The sequence below is a fragment of the Aptenodytes forsteri genome, unplaced genomic scaffold (genome assembly GCF_000699145.1).
Source record: "Aptenodytes forsteri isolate BGI_AS27 unplaced genomic scaffold, ASM69914v1 Scaffold119, whole genome shotgun sequence".
Taxonomy (NCBI): Eukaryota; Metazoa; Chordata; class Aves; order Sphenisciformes; family Spheniscidae; genus Aptenodytes; species Aptenodytes forsteri.
In genome coordinates, this window is record NW_008796165.1 from 10,882,368 (window position 1) to 10,895,146 (window position 12,779).

Sequence of the window (12,779 nt, forward strand, 5' to 3'; positions counted from 1 at the left end):
TCAATGATTCTATGATTCTATGATTTAAGTATCAGAAGAAATAACATACAGTGACATCAAAGTCAGCTAACTTCAATGGGAGTCTTTCCATTATCTTTGGAAGTTTTTACATATGATCTGCAACCCATAATCACTCTTTAATTCAAATTATTTCTAATACTTTAATAATTCTAATCTAATAACTATATCAATATTGGTAATACATCACAGATGAGAACTATATTAAGGTATAGACAGTATTTATAGTGAACTATTAAAAATAAATTCATAAATTTTTTTTTGCATGCACAGATGGACTCCATCTTCAAACTGTAGATTCCAGATATGATATAGTCCAGGACATGCAGGTCACAAACTATAAAGTCAAAGGCCCAGCTGTAAATGTCAAAATGTTAAGTCCCTGAGGTGAACATAATTTAGGCACTTTTGATAGGATTCAGAATACTAATCTCAAATATCAACCTATTTTTACAAGTATTTTCTTTTTGTGCTAAGAAGTTACATACTTGCATTACAGTGATCATAAATATCACCTTATTTTGTAAATAAGAAGCCTTTCACAGTAGATTTGCAAGCAAAGGACATCAGGAAATCTGTATTTGTTAAAATTTGAAAACAGAAACCACATTGTCTATTTAGTGAAACATATTTACAGTTTTTTTTAAAAAAAAAAAATCTTGCAACTCTTTCTTCAGGCCAATTCCAGTGTTATGCAAAACTCCAGACAAGTCAATGGAACCCAACACAAATGCACCACTGTCTGTCAGCGGGCAGTAGGAGGCAAGAGGATAACCTTCACACACAGGACCACTACAAGACCACGCAGAAGATCCACAAACTAGCTTAGTTTCGGTGATATTAAAATTTGATGAGTTTGCATTTAAAATCTCCAGTTGCAGTAAGAATCATCTACACACACACCTAGATAATAGGAATGCAGCTTGTGTGAATATAACTAAGTCAGAAACTGAACTAGCCAAGATAAGGCTGTGAAGAGTGAGCACTGACAGTGGCAGGCAGGCTTGCACAGCCTCCTTGAAACCTGAGCTGTCACAGTTGGGACATGAACAGTAAGTACTCCTGCTGCCTAGATTAAAGTTAACTTTGGTACAGCTACAAAGGCCAGAATTGCAACTCTACATGGTAATAAAGAGTAATTTGGATATGTACATTCATTTTATGACATCTTTTCTGACAATGCTTATGTAATAGAATACTTAGATGAAATTTCATTGATTTAAACATATCAGAAAATCTAAGTTAACACATACAAAACACAGAACTGAGAGAAGAGATTATTAGAAAGACCCTACTTTGCTAATGCCTTTAGACCACTAGATTTTGTGTGTAACCACAGACAATGTAAATCCTTAAGACAAACAATCATGAAGCTTTACACCCTTAAGTATCATTCAGCCTACTATGTATAGAACTTCATCAGCAGTAAGTACAACTCAAATGTTCTCTGAATTAACTTCCAAAACTTGTAAAGCTTTATCAGCTCAGATGGTAAATAACTACAAGCTATTTGATAGCTAAACTTGTCAGAAACTGCAAAAGAGATATAATCCAATTGTTATTGGAAGTAATGAATACACTTTTCTGGTCACTTCATGTCAGGTGCTAACAGACAACAGAATCACTAAACACCACATTCACATGAGACATCGTATGTTTGTGAATATTTATGCTTAAGAAACTTTGAATTCTATCCAAATGTAAATGCCACAGTATAATTGATCAGTCATGATCATGAAAGTCTTCCAGAGTATTCTCATTTCTAAAACAAACTAAGATGGTGAAAAATTCAGGTTTCGGTGAAAGTGAATCGTCAATGGATTATTGGCAATTCCAGAGTGGGGACAAAGCATTCAATGGGAATGGAAAATGGCCCCAGTGTAAACAAGCCCACGTAGGATGACTGTATAATACTTTTCAAATGGTAAGCGGTAAACGTATATGCTATTCAGTTGTTCAGTGATGTACAGAACGTAATCTGACACATTTTAGATACCAGGATTCTGACATTCGAAGTAGAGCATATAAATGACAGAAGCACCATGATTAAATTTCTTGTGGTCATTTGAAAGTCTTACCTAATACATGTCAACTTTTGGAAATCCATATGTATTTTAATTTTGAGAAACTAATTAATGCTAATCTCTACTGAACACATGAAAATATGTATGTGCTGATGAAAGATACTCCCCCTACAAATACTGATTCCATATGAAAAGCGACATGCACTCTAGACAAGCACAAAACACAGGCATTCTCCTTCTACGGTTATGGATAAAACACACAGCTGCAAGCATCTGCAAAGGACAGATTACTTTTTTTTTCCCCAGCATAGATATTGGCATTAGTTGGAGGAAAAAAACATGCAGTTTCAGCATGATCTTGGTTATTCTCTGGGGATCTTGGTGGATAAAACCAATTCCTGATATTAAGGACTGAGGACCAAAGCAACTTGTTTGCATTTGAAAGCCATTATGAAGTGCACTAAAGGCAGCAACCACAATATACTGTACACTTGCATACACATTTCATCTGCTTCAGTATTTTTCTCCTTCACCTGCTTATTATAGTAATTTTATCTTTGGATCCTTACACTCTTCAGATGGGCCTTGTTTTTTTCTTTTCTCTGTGCACAGTAAGATAGGGAGCTGATAGGGACCAGCAGAGACCTTGTTCATGACATGCATCTCTGCTGAAAAAACGTAATATAACTGGACAAGCACATTCAGATCTATCTTCAGACAGTAACCCCAGCTCAAAATTATTTCTCACCAAAACGGTTTCTAGAATTTTTCTTTTCTACTATCTACCAAGTGAACTTAAATTATAATCTGCAGACAAAAGACTGCTTTTGAGCTGCACACCCACTGTCCCAAGGGTACCAGGGAAAATCCTAGGACCATCAAGTGTGTTTCTTTAACAGAGAAGAGGGAGCACTGCTGAAGATGAGGATGGTACTGCAAGTCCGGTGTCCTCAAAGTGCCTGAAATTAACGGTTGGCAGACAATTGCTGGGGTTTCCCATGTAACTTCTTACCAAAATAAAACATTCCCACCTAAAAGTTTATAGTGCTAATGATAACTCTAACATCTCCTTTTAAATGCATTTTAGCTGTTTCAAAATAACACGACATTGATACTTTTTTTTTTCCCCTGTTGAACTCCTGTTCTGAAAAAGTACAGCTCACATCCTTTCTGAAGCTTTTTCCCCCATGTCCAACCTGAAAGCTCACTTCTGGCCTAAGACAAAGCTAGTTCTCTGCCCAAACACACCATAAAAGCTCATTCCTTTCTTTCTCACACTTCAGTCACAATGCATCCCATTTCCCTCCTAATACCCTCTTTCCAAAAGTTTCTCGTATCTTCTAACAGAAATGTCTTCTCAGCTGCTAAACAGGAGAGACCCAACAGTTTGGCATACACAGGAGATAAGTAAGGCTTGCCCTTTTGACAGCAATGAGCTGCTCATGGAAATGCAGCCTCAGTTGTTAAAAAGATACCCAATATAAAGAAACATTGAGCACAATCAGGTCCCACCAAAGCATGAACCACTAGTAGCAGTTTCATTTAATTAGACGCATAAATATATATTTCAGCACCTAGTTTTAAAATAAACATCTGAAACATCAGTTCTGTGCATATATATACACATTTTTATAGATTTGACTAAAAAAGCAGACAAACTGACATGAGCAAAAGTTGTATCAGTTTTCATAGCAATGCAGTTTCTTCAAATAAAGGAAAGTAAGGCTAACTGCTAGGGAGTGATACCATTTTACCATTTTGCATTTAGCAGGAATTGATACTACAAGAGACATATACAGCACAGAGGCCTTGCAGGGGGAAAAACTGCTAAACACATGCTCAAGTAAGTAGCAAAATAATGTCACTGTTTCAATATATTACTTCATATATTGACTAGATGGTCTATACGTGTGTGTGTGTGTGTATACAAAAGCCTATATCTACTTAAGACAGTCTTCAACTGGGAATTTGTAACTCAAAAAGCAAGTGTTGGTTAAGCTAAATGCTACCAAAGAAAGAGCTAACATGCAAATCATCACCCAGTTTAATGTAGTTTCTGATCTGTAACAGCATGGAACAAACAACTTCAAAACAGCTATGCTGGTGCAATGGAGCTATGCCAATTTACACTGGACCCAGGATCTGTCCCAGTGTATAGTTCCTTCATTCACTCCATTAAATCACATTTGCCAGCAACTACATTGTACTAATGGGTACATAAAGCTATTCTGCACCTGTCGATTGCCAAGGCATCTGTGCAAACACAATGAAATGGAAAGAAGTGAAGCAAGGAACCCTACCGTTAGAAATAAACCTAAATCAATACAAATAAAACTTAAGCACTTGGCATGTATGGCTGACTTCTTGCTAAGTATAAATGGTATCAAGGCATGGGTTTAGCCCAATACTACCTAACAATGTTTAAATAAATCAGTTTATATCTTACCAAACAATATTCTTTGCACTTAATTGTCCTAATGCAAAACGAAGTAAATCTTCAAGTGGCAAGTGCTCAAGATGAATGAACATGTTGAGATTCAGAAAAGTTTGGTTTTCTTTCAAGGAGCTACAGAGCTACTTTCGTTTTCTCACTAGGTTCAGTGCTGTTTTCTTTTGATGGCTCAGAGAGAATCATCAGTCCTGGTAGAAAATCTTCAGTTCTGCTTTGTGTTACTCCTATTTCTGAGACAACCGGTACAAAGCAAAAGTACAAATCCAAGAAGTGGAATTTCCACAAGATGTTACACTTGCATGAGTAGCTGTTATTGCCAGCTGCAGCAGCCAGAATATCAATTTACTCACTGCACAAATTTTAGAAAGCATGATATAAAAGTGAAGGCAGCCTTATCATTACCTGCTTGTTTTCATTTCAGAAAGCTGCTTCCCCTTACCTTCTTTAAGTATCTACTAACACTTTTTTTTATTGCAGTTCATCTTGAAAACTAATCATCATAAATTTAAAAACATTTTCTTGCAAATCTGTCAGGTTTGTAGTGCTATTTCATTTATTACAAGACGACATGACGCATCAGAGCTCTGTATTTGAACATGACATATTTTCACTTTGTTTTGATACCACATTTGAAAATTGTTCCTATCATCTTTCACTGGAGCCAAAACTTAACTGTCTTTTTCACTGAAATATTAAATGCCAAGTCACACAGATGAATAAAAGCATTTGCAAGTTTAACATCTGCATTTGCAGTTGCAAACATTTGGAAAAATTTCCTGTTGAAAATGTCTATAGAAGAGAATCCATGAAAGTGAATGAAGTCCACAGTCAGCACCAAAAGCAATTATTCCTAATCATCATAATCAGAGCACACTGAAAGTTAAGAGATTTCATAAACAGGCTGATCTTTAAGTAGAATTTTGGAAGCGTTTACAGTTCAGATTTCCAAAAAGTATTACAGCTTCCATGCATTTGCTGGACTCAGCTTATTCATTGTTTAAGATCCATGATTTCCTGCACAGTTCGCTAGAGAGGAGTAAAAAACCCAAACAGGCAGGCCATATACTTACATTCCCCATAATGCATCATTTTCTCTCTAAACAGTGGCAGCAAACAGGCACATCCAATACTGTATTACTTTCTTCTCTCATTCATGACGATGTCACACACAGGTTCTTTGATTCTGAAAAAGAAGCATTTCCCAGGTTCTAAGGACAGAGGTACCCCAACCAATCCATCATGCTTTGTGTGCTAATGATAGACTCATGCATAAGAGGCACCAGAAGCAGTCAGAGGGAGCAGGCATGAAAAGGAGTGAATCAACTGTCAAGGGTTCTGATCTGAAGGACTGCAAGGCTGTGATTAGAATTTTCAATCAGGAGTTCCACAATTCATCACGCTACAAGGGAAGGGAGTGGCATACTTCTTCATCAGCCCTTTCTGCTATTGGCATAGCAAGTTCTAGGGCATTAAAAAAAGGAAATCTTAACGTCTTATGTTTATAAGCGGGTATGTTTGAATCTTCAGGGAGTGAAGAGTAAAAGATTTTCTGGGACTGCATAGCTACTACTTTTTGTCTGCATACTCAAAACAAAAACAAGATTATTCGCAGCACAGCCTTTCAGCTGATGAAAAAGAAAACACAGCTCCTCTTCTCTCTCCTGTTGTAGGAATACTTACGGACACCTGAGTGAGAACTAGCCCTGGAAACCTTTGACTGTTGTCTTTAGGGATACGAAAAGGAAATCCTTCATCAGAATTTGCTAATGCACTCTGTGAAACTTTAGAAAATAAAAAGGCAGAGCTCTTCACAAGGACAGTATTCTCACAATCTGCATGAAATCACCTGCAGCACTTGACAGGTGGCATATAGTCACATTTTCAAATGTAAAAAGGAACAACAAGTTTACTGAGCATGTAAGTTCAGAGTTACCAAACACGTGGTCTAACTTTGCTTTCCTTATGGTATTTGTTTGCCTTGGTACTACCTCTACTGACTCGCCAAAGAAAAAGACAATCCCACAACTTAACAGCCTAGAACAGGACTCAGAACTCTGCTACAGCCTCCATATTGAAACCACAAGAAAGCCACAAAAGCTTTTCAAATGTTTTGCTGCTTCTTCCCCCCCCTTCTCACCTATGAAATGCAGTAACTCTGTCTCACTGAATACAAATTTTGCAAGAACTCATTCACAAAGGGGATTGCTGCCTCAGAGAGCAAGCCTTCAAAAAAATACCAGCCCAGCAATTAGGAACTGGGTACTGGTGACTTGAACAAGTGCCACAGGTAACGAGTGGTCTGTCTGTATCAATGTCACTGCAGAGTCTTTGTCTCAAAATCTAGATCCAAGTGACAGCCCAGGCAGATTATTTATTGAAATATATGAATGAAGCATTATTTTAAAAGGCAATTTTCATGTTAAACTATGAATAATGAACAGTAAAGACAGTTCTTATTTGCATAATTAATGTTTCAGTTATTGATATTCCTTCAGAGAGTCACTAGCCTTTTTTCTCCAAGTTAATTAATTAATAAAGCAACTCCTTTTATGCAGGTAATTGTAATCACTTTAACACTCAAAGGCATGTAAAATACCTGGCACTGTGGTTTGTTTTTTTTTTTTAATGTTGCAACCCTAGTGACACAACGATCATTTGCATAAATGTAAACACTGAATGGGTCCATTTAGCTCCCGACTAGAAATAAATGCTTTGAAACTAATAGGAAAGAAATACGTAAATTATGGACAAACATGGCAATATGGGCAAGACCACCTTTTGTCCTTACATCACAACAATCACATTTTCCGTCATGCAAATCTCAGCTTCGAGACAATATATGCTAATGGTGCAAATCCATCCTCACATTTAGCTGAAGATTGCTCTGAGGAGATAGAATAATTTAGGAAAGAATAGATATTTATTAGAAAACAAATACAAACTAGAAACCTGTTAGCAAGCAGAAAGCTTTAAACGCTCAACATTTTACAGGTAATACAGAACTTTTTCTTTTTCCATTAAGAAATACACAAACAAATCCCACAAACAGAAGCCTGATCCTACAAAAAACTGTTACAGAAAGACTTACTGCCCATGGTAAGTCTTACTCAAGTCAGGTGAGATGGTTACTTTGCTCAGTAGCCAGAGCTTACATGCAGCTGCAGCAGATCAGGCATCATGCAAAATTCAACCTGGAAAGGTCTACTGAATGCAGTGCTTGAAGAAAATAGGAAAGCTAAGAGGTTATCACAGTTATAAAAACTTTTTCCCCCTCCCTCTTTAGAGACAGTACTGAGTGACCAGGTTCAGTACAATATTATGAACATCTTGATCCACAAGTCAGCTTAAAAGCTACACAGCCTGTCTGTGAGCTATTGTCTCACAAGTCAATTACTACAGCTTCTTGTCTGTAAATCTCAGTCTTGCTCCATTCATAATCATCCAAAACACTACTGCAAAAACCATTTTAGTGGCCTCTTTCATCGTGTCTCTCCTTGATGCAGGAGAATGAATACCGGGATTACCATTTCTACCACATGTAATATTGTTAAACCACTAAATAACTTGTACTCATCCCATTTCTGACCCTTTCTAGCTACATCACCACACTTTCCTGCCAAACAAGCATCTTCGGGGGGCGGAGGAGGGGGTGTCTAGGCTGCCCTCCTAAAGCAGTGCCACACAGTTCTCCAAAGCCAAGTCTCTGTTGTTACAATTTCACCTCGAATACATCGTTTATTGTGCAATTTAATGAAAGAGAAAGAAAGGGATAGATGATGTTGGTATCCAAGTACTGACACCACTGACCAGCTGATAACTGGAGTCCCATCATTCTAGTATTTCCTCACCAGAAAACAGTTACTGTCTCTACTATCAATCATTCTGAGAGAGAGGTTTTGGGGTTTTTTCGGTTTTATACAGTGCCTAGCACCACTGAGGGAAACTGAAGGGAAGGAGGGCCCCAATCCATGTCCACAGTTCTGGGGAATGGAATGGCAATATAGATACATAAATAGATAATAAATGCTATTATTTGTTTTATGCACTCATCTGCATCATATCAGCTGCTAAAACCTTGCAAACATTCCAAACATCATGAAGAACCGCTGCAACCTGTTTTCAGACTGTAAATCTCAAATCTGCTCTCCATCTGAGAGATTATAACAAAATGTGAAATAACCTAAAAATTGAAAGTCATTTCACAGAAAATGGAAACAGATACTGTAGGAAAAACACATTCCAGACTTGCAAATTCTCTCTTTTATGTAATCCTTATCTATAATCTTAGGGGACTATTTTGATCTCTCTCTCAGCAAGCACACCTCAGTATTTTTAACCACTGCAGATCTTTTTAGCCAGCGGTCGGTTGTGTATTCAACTGGTCGTTCTAGCAAACGGTATTCAAAACATGCAGGAGTAAGGAATGCAGCCACTAAGTAAATGATAAATAAAACACTCAGGTATTTTTTTCTGTATTTCTCAGAAATTACTCGCAGCCAAGGAGCATAACAGAGATCTACTTCTTCAGTGTCTCACTTCTAAAGGATCGATGTGGTGCGAACACAGGCACTACAGGACTGAACAGCAAGTTCTAACTGCTTCTTAGAAGACAAGAGCCTCCTCAACAGCTTTCTCCCGGGCACTGAAGAGCTAGCTAAATAGCTGCTATTAGTGTATATTTCTGTCTTTTTGTCAAAATCGTACTTAATAAACACAAAGTACCTACAATGGACAGATCCAAGAGAAGATATAAATGAAATTCTAGATTAACAAAGCTCCATTAAACCAACTTAGCAATTTTATCTCCAGGGATAACAATTTGGCTTGCAGTGGTGGGCTAAATAATGCAGTCCAACACATTAAGAATAGATCTGTATTCAGACTGAATGGACTGTTAGCTCAGAAAAAAAGGAAGAAGGGAAAAGAAATGCTGAAGTAGCTGTTTCCTGCCCACAGCACACTTTCTCTTCTCCTTCATCTTCGAAAACTATCGTGATCATACATCCATCACCATATCTTGCATGTTCCTTGAGAAAGAGACAAAATAGGTCTCAAAAATCTGTGTCTTAATGGGTGTCATCAAAATAAATACCAATTCATTTGGATGCAGCACATGTAACATGCATAAAACATCCAGAAATCAGTGTCATTAAAAATTGGGGCTTTCTCTCTGCCAACCAGCCACTGCGACAGCAAGGGCTGTTTTTATCATTTCATGCCGCAGATACCTTCACTTCCCCAGAGTGCATTTAGCAGCAAGCCTGGAAATTTCTCCTCTGACCAAGAGGCAAGTCACCTTTTCTCTCTCTGTAGTCGCAGTTTCAGCCATGCAGTTTTCCATGAGACAGTGAAAAGTTTCTCTATTGTCAGCACCGAAAGCTTCTCTTAAAGTAGTTCTATTTTTTTTGTATGTAGCCACATTTTCATCAAATTTTAGTTCATACATTTTATGAAACTGTTTGAAAACCTCAGGATTTAGGTTAGAAAAAGATCATGAAACATAGGCTAGGCTATAGTGGGCTTTCTAGGGAATACTCCACTAAAGCAATCTCTTGATAGGTAAGGTATCTTTCTTGCTGTAAAAGCAATGATTGTCGAGCACACATTTTCAGTGGGCTCTGGAGGTTTAAAGTCTTAGAAAGACCTAATTTCATTCAAAACCACCTGCTTGCTTCTGCTGGATTTTATACCTGTATGAGTTCAGACGGAATATAGAATTGGGCAAAAGAAATTATTATTCACCATTAGCAAAAAACTTTGGTTGAATTTTCTGTACCTTATAAATACCATCTAATGCTGTCAGGTTTGCGATAGAATATTTATTGCTTTGACTATCTACAAAGGTTGGGGGGGTTTTTTTCAGATTAAAAACAGCACTTCAGGGTAAGAAAAAAAAATTGTTACTAAATGGACAAAGTTCAGCCAGGGGTGGAGAGAGATGTAAAATTACGTGATTTCTATTGCATTGAAGTGGGCACTGAAAATTTTAATGTATCTGTCCCTATCTCAGTCATACCTATAAGTATTCTTAAAGCAGAGATATAAAATTCCGCCAATGTTTTTACTCCTATTTTTGCTCTAGTTGAGTTATAATTTGTACTCCAATAAGGATCCATTTTCACAGATATTCATATCACCTGCCCCATTCCAAAGAGATAGGATTTATTTGTTAGCCGAGTGGCATTCCAGTTCAAACACTTTGCAATATGAACACATAAAATCATCCTGAATACAGTTAAAAACTTTGCAGCTGTATATACTAAGTAGACAGACAAAGAATTTCTAACACCCTGTGTTTTAATTCTTCATATAACTTATTTTGCAATGAAAATCCTTTAAGTGAAAGGATTCCAGACTCATCCTTCGTGCTGCCTTTACAGGACATGCTGAACATCACAAGCTTCACAAAGACTGTGTGCAGTGTGGATGACAAGACATACTCTAGTGGTTTTTGGTTTGTTGGTTGTTTTTTTTTTTTCCTTTCTCAGGAACTATTTCAACTTATATGTATGACCTCCACAGTTTAACTGATGACTATTCAGTGCTTCAGTTACAAAAAACAGCCATTCTCATTTCCTTTACACTCCTCCTCAAATAAATAAATCAGTATCTTGACTGATTGAAACACTTAACTGCCAGTCATTTTGCTTTGTCCCTTTGCTGCCTCACACCAGCCTGCATGAACTCCAGAGATGCAGAGCAGTGATTAAATTGTAACATGGAGCACTGAGAGCAATAACTAAGTGAGCGGTTATAAACAAATAACACAGTTCTTCATAATTCAGTAAAATACATTATTTGATTTTGTGTGTGTTTTTGAAAGCCAGTCAAAGTAGCAGTGCTTTTTTACTAATGCAATAACATTACTGCTTAATGGTGGAAAGCACAGGAGAGCAATATATGGCCTACAAATAAGAGTAAAGTGTGCAAGCTTAACAATACAAGTTTATCTTCCTTATGAATTACCTAGGCAGTGCTTTTATTATATGAGTTCCATTGTTTCCCAATCTGCAAATTACTTCCTCAATCTATTAACTATAATGGGAGAAGTGTATTTTTCAGTCTTATTTTCTGAAAAAAAACAAAACAAAAACCCCACAATAAATCAGTCTAAGCAGGTACGGCTAAACTGGCAACAAGGCCAAGGTATTTCAAGTATGCAATCACTGGCTCCCTATAACACTAAAGGATTTTTTTGAGGGTGGGAGCACAGCAATGAAAGGATTTAAGTGTAAATTATACAATGATAGTACAATTCTGGAGTATTACCATGCATGTGAGGGATTATTAAAGATCAGGTAGGATTTTTCTAGCCTTACTTCAGACACCACTAGGGAAACAAGTTCTGCAATGCTCTGTAGGAGATAAAGAACAACCTGAGTATATTACAAGGCTCATAGATACAATTCCATGAACTACAAGCTTTCTTTGTAACTCAGATACCTTAAAGTGAACAACACTTCTACCATGGTCCTTGCATTTCTTATGTTTTTGAAGGATGACATTTCCACTCACTGACTTAGTATTTGCATGTCTTGAATTCTCTAGTGAGGGCCCAAGAAGTGTAATAATATTTTTATTCATGTATCTTCCTCCCCCTACTTTCCAACACCACATCCCAACTCATTTACCTAAGCAAAATGCTTCGTACATGTATAGCCATTAAAAACACCATGATTTTCCTGAATACGAAAGATAAGAGGTGCAGGTACTTTTATATGCTCCTGAAAACTGAAGCCAACAGTCAATACCGGTATTACGAGGCAGAAGATACATTTACTATATTCTTGCTAATGACATACCAATTGCTATGAAAACTCTAATAAGTCACGTTTGAATCACCACAGGGTAGTTTGGTAGCATTAGAACTGTGAAACAAACAGAAAAGGCAAGACATCTGGATTTGCCCGAGGGCTGTGACTACACGTACAGCATTCCTCCTTCTTCAGAAGCTCTCAATCACTTCCCAAGTATAAGAGTTCATCAAGTCAGATTCATTTTCCAAGCTCCTCACATTTCAAATCCTCTTCTCACCAAGGCCTAAACACCAGTGTAGTTTAAATTTTGCTCTCCCCAGTCAACAGGAGTCAACAGGACTTTTGGTACGAATGACCTTTGCACTCTACCTCACAGGAGTCATCAGCTGTAACACATGCTCTCAAAATATTCAGTCACACGTGCCTTCTCCCAAGTAACAAGCGATAGGACGAGAGGAAACAGCCTCAAGTTGCGCCAGGGGAGGTTTAGATTGGACATGAGGAAAAATTTCTTCACCAAAAAGGTTG

The 12,779-nt window shown here is 37.4% G+C and overlaps 1 protein-coding gene across 1 annotated transcript in view; it reads right to left on the minus strand.

The window, feature by feature from the left end:
- Positions 1 to 12,779, minus strand: part of DAB1 (DAB1, reelin adaptor protein) — a 255,992-nt gene that overhangs the window by 147,530 nt on the left and 95,683 nt on the right. The window contains exon 2 of the mRNA XM_019474146.1: positions 5,565 to 5,677. The gene's annotated coding sequence lies outside the window, so the exon portion shown is untranslated. The remainder of the gene's footprint in view (positions 1 to 5,564; positions 5,678 to 12,779) is intronic.